Consider the following 13942-nt stretch of genomic DNA (forward strand, 5'->3'; position numbering starts at 1 on the left):
ATTGTTTAAACATTCCATAGAAGATTCTATGAGATTCTGGCTGGCATTTCTGGTGGTTGAGCCCATGGTCAATGATTCTATTATGGAAAGCAATCAACTTGATGCCATATCTACAATATTTTCTAGAATGACCAAAAATCACAATCATACATACGAATAATACAACAATAATTTTAATAAGTGTAAGAAGGGTTCTGTTCACCATAGGTGGATTAATTCAGGTTTTTAATTTCTGTGGCAGTTTCATTGGAATTTAATTTATTTAATTTCTTTAGTTTTTTTTTATAATTTCAATAGCGAATCTTCTGAAATTATTTTAGCAATTTTTTCCAGTTGTTTTGCAAATTTCTCAGGCAATTTCACCGTGATTACTTTTGCAATTTTTAATGATTTAATTCTTGTTATATCTATTGCTTCCGAAAATTGCTGAATTGAAAAATCAGAAATTCTAAACTGGGCTTGCTTGAAGAAAATCCTATGAAATTCACGGAAAACTTCCCGACCAATTCCAAAAGAAATTACTGGAAAAATTTCCATTAAAATTACCTTAGAACTTTCGAAGTTGTGGAGTGGACCTGGTGTGATGGTTAGATCACTTGACTATCACGCCGTGGACCTGGGATCGAATCCCACTCCCGACAAACGCACAAAACAATGTGAGTTTTTCCTTCGGAAGGGAAGTAAAGCATGGGTCCCGAGATGAACTCTTCGTTTTTGGACGTGTACGAACAACGTACGAAAATCAACGCAGTCAATCGGACATTGTCCTGTAGATGGGCTAGATCACGCCCGAAACCGACAATTTTAATCTTTTCTTGATGATTGTAAGAACGATAAGTGTTATGTCTTGTCTCCTGTCGCGTGATGCTGTGTGTGATGCTGGAGGAACTTGCAAAGAAATGGCCATACTGTGGTCTAGCGAACACGGAGTCGTGTGTTCGAATCCCACCCATCTTTCAATTTGTCCATTAGCTATAATCTGTGCCTTCTAAATAATTATAAGTTTTTCCCGTACATCCCTAAACGATTTTACTAGAGATTTTTCTAGTAATACCTCCTGGAATTCCTCTGGAAATTCCAACTATTCCCGAAATTCGTTTAGGGAATCCTCTAGAGATTTATTTTGGAATTTCTTCAGCTGGAATTCCTTGAAGAAGACCAAGAGGAGTTCCAGGAGTAATATCATGATTAATTTCTAGAGCAATCCATGAATAAAAACTCTAGAAGATCTCCTGGATGAGTCTTAAGAAAAATCCCTGGAAGAATCAAAGGCATTTCTGAAAGTATCTAGGGAAATTTCCTAGAAGAATCCCAGCAAGAATACCAGAAGAAACCCCTAGAGGGATTCCTGCAGGTATAACAATAAGAATTTCTGGAGGAGACCTAGGAGGCATTGTTGACACATTAGAGGCAGCAGGAATCGCTTATGGAATCCCAGAAGGAGTTCCTGGATGAAAGTCAAGAGGGGTTCCTGCAGGAATCCAATGATAAATATTTGGAGATATCCCAGGAAAAAAATCCTTTAAGATTTCTAGGAAGAAACACTGAAGGCAATTCTCCTATGAAGATTTAATAATCCCAGCAAGTTTTTGGAAGAATTCCTGGAGAAATTCTTAGAAGAATCCCCAGAAGAAATCCGTGAGGTATTTCAGTAAGTATTTCAGGAGGAGTCCTAGGAGGAATTGTTGGAAGAATCACACCAGGAATATCTTGAGAAATCCAGCTGAAATTCCTGGAGGAAGAGCATGAGAAGCTTATGAGAGAATCCTTGGTTAAAAATTCATGAAGGAATCACCGGAAAGCTTCTGAAGAAATCACAGGAAAAATCTCAAGAGGTATTATTTGCAGGATTCTGGGATGTATCATTGTAGAAATCTCAGCATAAATCCTAGGAGGAAACTACACAGGAAATGCCTGGGAGAATCCAAAGAAAAAATCCTTGGAATACCTAGAGAAGCCCCTGTAAGAACCAGTAAAGGTATTTTGGAAGAATTTATAACGAAGGCCCTGATTGAATCGCAGAAGGAATTTCTGAAGGAAACTCTGAAAGATTTTCCGGAAGAATTTCAGCCACAAAGCTAGGATAAATTCGTATAGGAATCACTAGAAGAATTTCTGGACATATTCTAGTAAGAACTTATGGAGGAATTGCAGGAAAAACCGCAGGAAAACTTGTTTGAGGCATCTTTGAAGGAAGGCCAAAAGGAGTTTATGCAGGAATTTCTGGAGGAATCTTTGGGTAAAATCTCTGAAGGAATTCCTGGATGAGTGCTTGGAGAAATCCGTGGTAGAACAATCAAAGAAATTTCTGCAGAATAGCTGGAATAACTGCAGGAATAGCTTGAGGAATTCTTAGAATCAGGAATTCCGGGGGTATCCTAAAAGTAGTTCCCCTAAAAATGCCTGGAGGATGCCTGGAAATCTCAGGAGGATTTCCCGAAAGTAATGAAGGAGTTCTAATGGGGATTGCTTGAAAAATTCCAGCTGGAATTCATGGAGGAAGGGCAATAGAAGTTCTTGGAGAAATCTTCTGTGAAATTTCTGGAAGAAACTCTGGAGGAAGTCCTGGATAAATCCTTGGAGAAATCTCTGGAAGGATCACCGAAGGGATTTTTAGAAAAATCCAAGGGAGATTTTTCGAAAGAATTTCTGAAACTTCCCTAGTGGAATACCTGAAAATACCATATTGAGAATTTTTGGAGGAGTTCTAAGAGAAATTGCTGCAAGAATCTCAGCAGGAGTTGCTTGAGGAATCCTAGCCACAATTCTCGAAGGAAGGCCAATATAAGCTCCTGGAGGAATTCCATGAGAAATTTCTGGAAGAATATCTGAATAAAATCTCTGAAGGAATTCCTGAAAGAATCACCGGAGAAACTTCTGAAAGGATCCCAGGAAGATTGTCTTGAATAATCCCGCAAGAAATTCCCGAAGGAATCCCAATAGATTTTTTTAGAGGAATCCTTAGAAGAATTCCGAGAATTTCCTAAGAAATCCTAGGAGAAAATGCTGGACCATTCTCTGCAGAAATTTCTAGTATGTACAGGGGGTGGCCGAAATGTTTGGAATAGGCAGCTTTTTTTTCTCTCACAATAAAGTTCAACATGCTATAATTTCTCATAGAGTGCATCGAAAAATCTCAAATTTTGACTGTTTGTCAACCTATTATATGTGCAGCGTACAAATTTGGGTTCAATTGATCAATCTTCCGCAAAGTTAGAACCATTCCGGTAAAACACTATTTTTAAGCCAACTAATTTTTGAGCTGTTATATCTCGGAAACCAGTGAACCGAATTGAATGAAATTTTGAACCCTCTGTACAACCCCATCAGGACTGCCTGGAGAATCCTAAGGGAAATTTATTGAAAGAACAACCGGTAGGAATCCATAAGAAAACCTAGAGAAATCACTGTATTTATAGATAGAGGTATTTCTGGAGAAATCCAAAAAGAGTCTGTTAATTCTGACCAATAGGCGACAAACATATCTAAAGGTCCAATCTGCAAAAGAGAGGCTCTCTTTGTTCCGGTTCTCTTTAAATTATTACGATGTCACTGTGAACATTTTGACAATTTGTGATGTAAAGATCGGCAAAGGATTGTTTAATCTACCTTCCAATGCAAGAAGTAAATCAAATTTTATAAATATAAGCACGTTATAATTGAAAGAGAGGTAACTTAAAGAGAGCCTCTCATATGCACTTAGGACCAATAGAAATGTTTGGCCTGAATATACTAAACGCCAAAACGTACAATAAGTATTTAAGTAATTCTGAGTGTGCTTAAGTTTTGTTGAAATGTGATATTAATAAATATTAGAATTATTGTCTTAAGTTTTAAATTTTATGTGTCTGTCAAGAAAAGATTCTAGGGGGTGCCAAATTTGTTCTAGGGGGTGCCAGGCACCCCTGGAACCCCCCCTAGCTACGCCAATGACTGGTCGTGATTTGATATACCGCATCCATGGGTTTGGTGAAATTTTACATTTTACTACTCGGATCTGATTCCGGGCAACTACCGGCTGAACCAAATATGGTCTAAAATTATTGTCTTGTTAACTGCTCATCGGTTAACCAAAAACGCTGCAAATTGAAGGTGTCACATGCAGGGTTTGACAATTTCGACGGGACTCTCGGAACCAATTCCGGAACAGTACCAGTTGTCTTCAGTGTGACGTATGGCTATTTTCTAGCTAACTCATCATCAGGTTATCGCAAAAGCCACGATTTGATGTGTCACATGCCTGGATTCGGTTTACTTTTACATTTGGCCTCTTCCGGCCACTCAAAACCGATTCCGAAACACTTGCTGGCCGCTATTTGATGTGACGCATGTACGGGTTTGTTTCTCTTTCAGATTTACCCACTTCGGCGGCAACCCCGGAACGGGTTCCGGAACACTACTGGATCAGATATGGTCTGAGATGGTTTTCCTGCTCATTGTCCATCAGGTCATCGAAAATGCCGTGGTTTGATGTGTCGCATGTATGGGTTTGGTACAATTGTATATTTGGCCACTTCCAGCGGGACGCCCAGAACCGGTTCGGGAACACTACCGGTTCAGATATGGTCTGAGACTATTTTCCTGCTTACCGCTCATCAGGTTATCGAAGTTGCCGTGGTTTGATGTGTCTCATGCATGGGTTTGGTTCACTTTGATATTTGCCACTTCCGGCGGGACACCCGGAACCGGTTCCGGAACACTACCGGTTCAGATATGGTCTTAGACTATTTTTCTGCTTACCGGTCATCAGGTTATCGAAAATGCCGTGGTTTGATGTGTCGCATGCATAGGTTTGATGCATTTTCATATCTGGTCCCTTTCTGGGGTACCGTTCCGGAACACATAAATGGCCATATCTCCGGAACGGCTGGACCGATCCGAACCATTTTCAATAGGAAACAATGGGACCAGATTCCGCGTCGAATGAACCGTCGGTCATTGAAATCGGATGAGGTTTATTGCCAAAAAGTGATGTGAGTTTTTTTGTACACACACATACAGACACACACACACACGCACACACATACACACACACATACACACACACAGACATCACCTCAATTCGTCGAGCTGAGTCGATTGGTATATGTGATTTGACCCTCCGGGCCTTTTATTAAAAAGTCATTTTTGGAGTGAATATATAGCCTTTCCAGTACACTTAGTGTACGAGAAAGGCAAAAATATGTTTTTGAATTTTTTTTAAAAATTGCCTTGGCGGAAAAATTGCCCTGATTCTCGAATTCTGGAAAAAACATCTGAAAAAAAAATATGGAGGAGCTCCCGGAAGAAATTTTGTAAGAAGTCCGGAAAAAATCCCAAAAAAAAATTCTGTAAGATTTTCTGAATAAATTTCTGTCCGAACTCTAGGAATATTTTTTGAGAAAACTGAAACAGGAAACGACCGACGAGTTGGCAGAGCTATCCCTCTTTGGTTGGTTTTTCGGTCAGGATAAATTTATAAGCGAGGTGATACTATTTCATCCGATGTTGAGACGCTTGGTTTGTACCTGAAAAGTTACTGAGAAACTTTTAAAAGAATTCCCAAAGAAACTTTTGGAAAAAAAATTAGGAAAAATTTCACAAAAAAGGAATACTTTGAAGAATTTCCGAAAGAATTTTTAGAATATCTAAAGGTTTATCTGTATTAATAGTGGATGATGGATAAATTGTAACAGAAACATCCAAAAGAATGTGCACGAGTCTGTTAAACTGTTGCCCAATAATACTTTGAAATAAATAGCAATCACAATTGACAATTTGCATTTGAAACTTCAATCAATGTAAACCCCAAATCTATCACCAAACTCCACCATTTCCTATTTATGCAAAGCAAACGGCTTTCTTCGAGACAATAAAATCTTCTCCCCAATTTTACCATTTAGAACTCCTTCGCCGGGCTCAAATGTGCTGTGTAACTAATGGCGTACCCGGGTAACGTGAGAGGGTGCTCCTGAGACGGCAAGTAGTGATTCGATTCAATTTCATCCATCCATATCGATTGCCGTTACCGCTCGCCCTTTACACAACAATAGAACCAAAAAGGACGACGAAGGAACGAGGGAAGCAACGCGAGGGAACAATTGCTTGTCGAAATGGGCGATTATTAGCCATTATTCTTCGTCCTGCTGGCCGCCCACCTTACTATGGTGTACAACAAACAGATCTTGGCGATCGATTGCGGCACGAAGTCTGCTGCTGCTCCTTGAGCAGCTCTTGCCAAGGAAGGAAACCAGGGGCTCCATAAGGATACAAATTGCTGCCCGGCTTATTGGAGAGTGGTGAAAAAATAAAATATGATGCAATTAATAGCACCAACCAGAAGAGCATGGATCCATTGAGCTCTCGTCATGGCCCCCACACACTGAAAGCGTGTTAAGAGGCTATGTTTATTGGGTATTTGGCCTGGCACTTTGACTGCTGGCATCCTGGCACGGCTTACCGGAAGGACGATACTCCCGACTGCCGCCGCCACTGGGAAGAGAGAGCGAGAGAGAGCCAATCGAGTGCTCGTAGAAAGAGTACATTATTTAACACATCGTTGAACAAAATTAATTGAATGTGGAAATGATCGGACTTTATGTTGCATGATGCTGAGCTGAGCTGATATAGTGCTCGATGCGATAGGTTTCGATTTGGCGTTGCATCAGCTGCAAGTGGGCCATATCGGCCATTTGGATCAAGATAAGGGGGAGGGGATGGACTGTTTGCCTGTCGACTCGGTTGGATAGTTTTCTGCAGTCCCATCGGATGTGGCACTCTCAGCACTGGGGAAGTGGTGTAATGTGAATTTTAATTTTGAATTTCATTTGAACACTGTGTAAATCCGACATATTTGCTGGGACATAGTGCTGTTTTCTATGGATGTACGATATCATGTATTGAAATTACATGGAATTCAATGAAGCTGAAAACCTAGCTTTTCTATAGTCTGCTATTTTTCTTTTTAGAAAAAAAAAGAGCCGCGATAAAATCGGAACAACACAAATAACAATGAATGCTGAGCAGTGTGAGTATTAGCTGAACAATAGCTGGTAAATGGTGTCAATGGCTGAACACAATGACAGCTGAATATTGGTCTGAAGGATGGCTAGTTCAACCTCTCCCATCAGCAATACATAGATGGCTGAATATCAAGTTGAATAGAATATTATTCATCTGGATGACCAGCTTCAAAACATACACCAACATGCAGAATTAATCATCTGTTGCTCAACCATTAATCAAATAATTTTTGACAGCTGACCCATAGCATGTTTTCGTGAAGTCCACATCGCTTCTTCAGCCTCAATACAGACTTAGGTCAACTTATGTTCCTGACTATTCAGACACACAAATAATGCTCTTGTTTTAGAGGATATATAAACAGTAGTGTATGGTGTAGGTGCTAAAGTGAGTGACTATAAATCCGGTTCGAGTTCAATTCCCTGTTTTCCCATAGATTAATTTATACATTCCTAGACATCTCTTCTAGAAATAGACGCAGCTAATGGTAAAATTAGGCTCCTGCTGAAAGTGTTTTTATTTCATCAATTTATTACTGAATAAGCGCATATTAAGCCTTAAATCAGCCTTTCAATGAGCTCAAATCAGCTAAAGGTTGAATAAAATCCTCAAAATTAGATGTTTAGGAGCTGAATGAAGGATTGTACCTCTTGTGCTCAGCTTTTGTTCACATGAAGGCTGATTTAAAATAGTTGGAGAAACGTTTGCACAGCATCAAATTGTTACCTGGGAATACTGTACATATGATGAAACTTCAATTAGTGTTCACTGTTTTTTTTTTGTTTTACAAAGCACAAAAACAAACAGCAATCGTTTAGCATTCGATTCTAAGGGACATTTTAAACCTTTGCTAATAATAGCAAGTGAAACGCTAGTTTTTATTACACAGAAGACAAACCACACATACCGTCGTTGGGGGTGAGAATGGGTCAAAAAAGGATACTCAAAGATTAATTGTTAAACAACAAATGCAATTGAAGTCGGAATAACTTTTCATTTGGTATGTATACTCTTCTATGTAGTAATGATAGTTTAGCAAAAAAGTATCACATTATATGAATTACTTACTAAACTACAAATGATTGAAAATTGACCCAATCTCACCCCTTAGAGGGGGTGATAATGGGTCAAAGTATTCAATGTCGCCTATCTAAGAATATAAGTTAATTTTATTGATCATATCTAGTAAATCTATTTAAAATACAATGTAACCATGATGAACAAAAACTTAGGTAATTTTAAAAGATGATAAATCCACCTAAAAGGGCTAATACAACCGAAAAAATTGTTGAAATTTTATTAAATAAAGTTTGTATATTGTATCGCTATTTTTAGCCATCATAATCATCCTCATTTAAAGTTTCAACTTCCAAGAGAGGAGGAGGGGAGATTACAATGAAGGAGGGACGCATTGAAAGATTGATTGAAAAAAAAAATGATATTTTTAGTATACTGCATAAGAAATGTTTAACCAAACCCTCCGTTATAAGCTCTTATGTACATGATCATTGGCCTCTCAAGATAGAGGGTCGTTCAAATATTATGTTACACAACATTTCACACTATTACACCCTCTCTCGCAATAACATTGAAATGAATATGCAGTACACTGAAGGCTAGATGATGATTAGAAAAGCTGTCATAACGCATGGGTGTATTTTTATAAATGATTTTAGGCACTAAACGTATGAACACACTCGCTTGACACTTCGTCGACATATTTTCGAAAAAAGCGTGCTTTTATGAAGGTACGGTAAACATGGCACGACTTTAAAGTCAAATGGGGACTGTATAAAAAGTAGAATTTTTAGTTAAGGTTTTGAACACTAGATAACTTGCTTGACCCAATCTCACCCCCATTCTTAATATTTAGACATAGACATAAATAAAAAGTGCATTGACAGCCCACTTTTTTCATTGCATCAACCAGGTAATACCTACAGCTAACCACTTATGAGAAAATTTACGGTTAGGTGCTTGTGTGGAACATTGCGAAGGAGAAATTTTTTCAGAGTTATTTACTAGTAGTTTCATCACATAAGTTTAGCCACAAATTTAACAAAAAATGATTATTTCTTAACATCTTATGACGTTTAAAAACATCTCCCCTTTGAAATAATATAAAGTTTTCAATATAAATTAGCGATAGTTGATGAATTATTTGAAATTTTATGTTTCTCCGTTTTGACTCAATCTCACCCCCCAGACCCATTGTCACCCCCATCGACGGTATCCTTGAGCACTTTTACATGGAAATTCGCCAAATTAGTGCTAACAGTACAAGATGTATCGGATTATTTGGCCTCAATTTCTAAAACCTTGATATCACATACCCTCACCTGCAACCCGAATGCAGCAACGGAAACTTTGTAAGCTCATCGGTGATCCGAACTCTGACAACAAACCGCACCAGCTTTTACATCCTGCTTGCTTCCCTACCTGCCTGGCTGGATCGTGCAGCACAGGTCAGAGCTCGTCACTGAAATGCGCCAAAAACCGGATATCACATGTCACAAGTCGGCAAATAATAGCCCCATCAATGCCGCGTCAAAGCTGATTAAGGTCCGAAGCTGACTACTGCCATGCCATGCCAGGCCAGGCCAGCCAGACTGACTAGTTGACTGCACTGCTCTTGCTTTGCGGTAGGTTGGAGCTCGTTGGCGAATTGGTCACCGTTCATTCGTTCGGTCGTTCGTTCGAATCGCTCATTCATATCCATTTATTTGACGGCCCTGATCGTTCCCGGGACCGGTGTGTTTCGAAAGCTGGGATACTAATTGTTAAAAGAGTATGTTCAATTGTATGAAATGGACAACTTTCTTCGACTCCGGATATCTTTCCTATATCAACTTAACCAATAGGGGAAAGTGGGGTAAGAAACTCTTTTTCAAACTTTCATCGCTTTCAATGATAAATAGTCTCATTTGCTAGGCTTTCAAAATGGTAACAGCCACTAGACAATATTTGCATGATCCTTCATCAAAAATATTTACTAAACTAATGCATTTTCATCGATGACTAATTTTCAAAAAACTGATTCATAAAACGAAAGTGGTGCAAAAAGGCCATCCGCCATGGGGTAAGATGCCGCTTCATGGAAACATTAAAAAACTACGTTCATCATTTTCGGGCATTTCCGACTACCTTTCCTCCCCTCTGTCCCGCCTTTTTGTATACTCAATACATGGAGTGTCACCCCACTCCCCGCTAAACGATGTTCGTCATATTTAAATGACCCCTAACATGGCTAGTGTAGACATCAACAAGCATGCGTCTCCATGTGTGCCTCAATCCCCTTGGAAACACTTGGCTGGTAATAAAATCACCAAAAAACTTTATGTGTAAGCACGAAAAACCGGAAGTTGCCCATTTTCATTGGGAAATCAAAGGATTTTCCATGGGTCTGGTGGCCTAGCTTCTAGACGAATGTTTAAAGCAAACATATCTTGACTCCAGTCACCTATAATAATGATCAAATCACATTAAGGAATTATTTTGTGAGTTGGGCCATTTTACTCCATTTTGGAATTTTGGGCTTTGTTCCCCTATTGTGTGATTATAGATCATAGAACTTCAAAAGTCTTGAGTTTTTGGCTAACATCTTGAAGTTTATGATCACTGGTTGTGAACTCCGGACATCTTAGCCATTCCAAATATAATAATATACCAATCCACCATCCCCTTTTTCGCAAATATTTTTAAACAATGTACAAAATCCCATTGCCCTTTAAATACTTTTATCACTACAAAGCTCGATTTAAGGACAAACGTCTTGAAATCCCGCTTCAACAGTGCATCAAAACTTCAAACGCATAAGTCTCAAGAAGCAAGCTTCAAACAGCAATCCATTTTATTATTCTGTTCTTGCTCACTTGTGATAAGCTTAAAATAAGAAGCTCAGGTGCGCTGGTTTTGTTTACGAAGACATTTGTGCTCTCGAAATCGTGAGTAGGTACCAAAGTCGGCCATTGTGGCGGCCATTTTGGGATTCTTATAAGTCTGTCCTTAAACAGTCGTCTTAACGATAATGAGGGTGATTAAGTCACAAGTGTAACAGAAAATAAATCAAAAACTAAGGTCTGTCGCGAGAAGGTAGTTATTAAACCAGAAAGATGCTGTTTCCCTAATCGCATGGTTTCAGAACTCCACGATGTTTTTTACCATCTGTAATTTTCGGTCGTCATTTTGGATTTCAGGCCACTATTTTTAATAATCTGATTTCAGTTCTTAGACTCCGTTTAGGAGTCTGTGGTTGTGGACATCTGCTCTATGTTGCATGGTTTCCAAGTCTAAGACTCATTGAAACAGTCGCCATCTTGAACTATTGAGCATTCAGTTTTTATTTGGAGCCTCCATTTTGGATATTTCGGTTGCCATTTTCAGAATTTGAACACTTTACCCATGCTATATATACCCATAATGCATGTTTTATAGGCTGGATTCAAGCTTTGAATGAAAGTTTTGAATGAATGGTGAAAGCTTTGAATTTATATATTGTGATAAAATGCAAGAACCGGGCAGCCAAAATAACTAGCTAATGCCAAAACAGATTAACTTAGTAGACATATCATTTCAGTCTTTTCTACACCACATGGTTATATAACCATGAAACCCAAGTACTTCGGAGCTAATTAAATCGACTGATTAAGAGATATTAGACAAAGTGTATCTCGCTGATTTTCTTACCCATTTGTTAATCGATTTAAGATCTTTTGGCAGTTAACGAAAGATACAATATTCCAGAATATGTAAGCCATTTTTTAAACATTCCATACAAGATTCTAGGAGGTGTCTGGCATTTATGGTAGTTTAGTCCATGGTTCATGATGCTATTTTGGAAACCAATCCACTAGATGCCAAATCCACAATATTTTCTAGAACTTTTGGTCAGTTACACAAAATAAATATGTTAAATACTAATAATACAACAATAATTTTAATAAGTGTAAGAAGGGTTCTATTCTCCATAGGTGGATTAAATCGAGGTTTTAGGGTTTATGAAAGAATTTCTCTAGATTTTTTTATCTGGAATTCCTTCAGAAATGTTATCAGGTATCGGAAATTTGAAAAAGGTCGATTTTTTCGTGACATAATTTGTGTATCACCCCTATTTCTCAAGAAATTCGCTCAGGGATTTCTAAAGGAGTTCCTTAAGAGATTCCCCAAGGAATTTTCGAAGAATTTATAGAAGAATCACATGAATATTTTGTGGAAAAGTCTTTGATTAAATAACGATATTTGAAGAATTTCTGGAATAGTTTTTGAATGAATACAGGAACAATTTACGAGGATATTGGATGAAGCCTCTGGGCAAAACCCTGAAGGAGGCTACAAAAACTCTTAGAGGAGTTGCTGTAGGAATCCTTGATTGATTTACAAAATAAATAATAAGAAAAATTTCCAATGCAATCATTGGAGCAGGAAAAAACTGTGTGGAGGAATTTCTAGCATAATTATTGAAGAATTCTTAGCAGAGTTCTTTAAAGAACTTCTTGGAATCCTAGAGGATTTTTTTATTCTTAACCACTTAACCTAATTAACAATTCTTTTTGTCCACTAGGGCACTGGATGTTGGTTGTTCCTCTTTCCAGTCCAATTGGGGGTCCATTATGAGTTGCCGTTCACCGATGTCCAAGTATTCAGGTCCGTTTAAGCGTTTAATCCATGAGCTCAGAAGAGGGCTAGTCAGGCCTGTGTACAGAAATGGCGAAAGGGAAAGGTTTTCCCCATTTTCGGTAAAAGGCGGAGGGGGCGCCAAGTATGTAAAATTGAGCCAAAGGGAGGAGTTTAACCCCCAAAACCCCTCCCTTGTGCACGAGCTTGGGGTCATTTTCAGCTGCTCTCAGGGGAAAGAGCAACTGTCAAAAGAGCCGGGTTGGGATCGAACCCATGACCATCTGCTTATGAAGCAAACGTGTGTTCACTGGCGCCACTGGACCCGACGTAGAGGAATTGCTAGTTGAATATTTAAAGAACTTATAAAGATATCTATGGAAAGATTTCTGAAATAATCGTAGGATCAATTCCGCGAGTATCCTCACAGGAATACTCGGATGAACGTTGAACTAATTCTTGAAAAAAATACACACTTAATTCAGATTGCCGGGATATCAGCATTTTTCCATTCTTTTGCCGAGATTTGCACAGCCAAGTAATCAGCAAACAACAATTTTGCTGAGATCTCAGCAATTTTGACAGTTCATTGCTGAGCTTCGGCAATCGTTTTGCTGAGAGTCAGCTAACAAATGGCACTTTTTGCTGGGATATCAGCTGATAGTTTTACTGAGCAGACGGCTGTGCGCGTTTTTGCCGAGCCCGCAAATCTGTTTTGAGTGTGTAAGGAAGAAATTATCTTTTAAAACATTTGAAAAGTTCCCAAAAGAGTTCATGAAAAGTTAATTTAAAAAACCCAAGAGATTTCTGTAGGATGCCTTCGAGCAATTCCTGGGAGAATTCATGATGAAATACTGGATACAGAGAAATCATAGGAAAAACGTAAATAGCCCAGTACAAATCTACGAAGAACTTTTTATGGAAATTCTGTAAAAATAATTCCTGAAGGAATTCTTGTTGGAAACTTTGCATGGATTATTTTTTGTGGGATCCCTTTGAACCCTCAGAATCTTTAAGAGGACTTTATTGGAAACCCTTCGAAGAATTCTGGGATAAATTATTTGAAAAGTTGCCAGGTTGATCTTTGAAGCAATTATTTAATACATAGAAGATTCTTGGTACACTCCCGTGCAAAAGCTTGGGGTCACTCCCTCAAAAACATGGAAATGCTTTTTGGTCATATCTCAGTCATCTTTCATTTAATCCACTCGTTCTTAGAATCTATCGAAAGATAAAGGGTTAGATTTGATTCGTAGTTGTCACAAACTTTATGTGCAATTTTTAGTATAAAAACTTTACCTAAACTTACATGTTTTTCCTAAATCTG

The sequence above is a fragment of the Aedes albopictus genome, chromosome 3, assembly GCF_035046485.1.
Source record: "Aedes albopictus strain Foshan chromosome 3, AalbF5, whole genome shotgun sequence".
Classification (NCBI taxonomy): domain Eukaryota; kingdom Metazoa; phylum Arthropoda; class Insecta; order Diptera; family Culicidae; genus Aedes; species Aedes albopictus.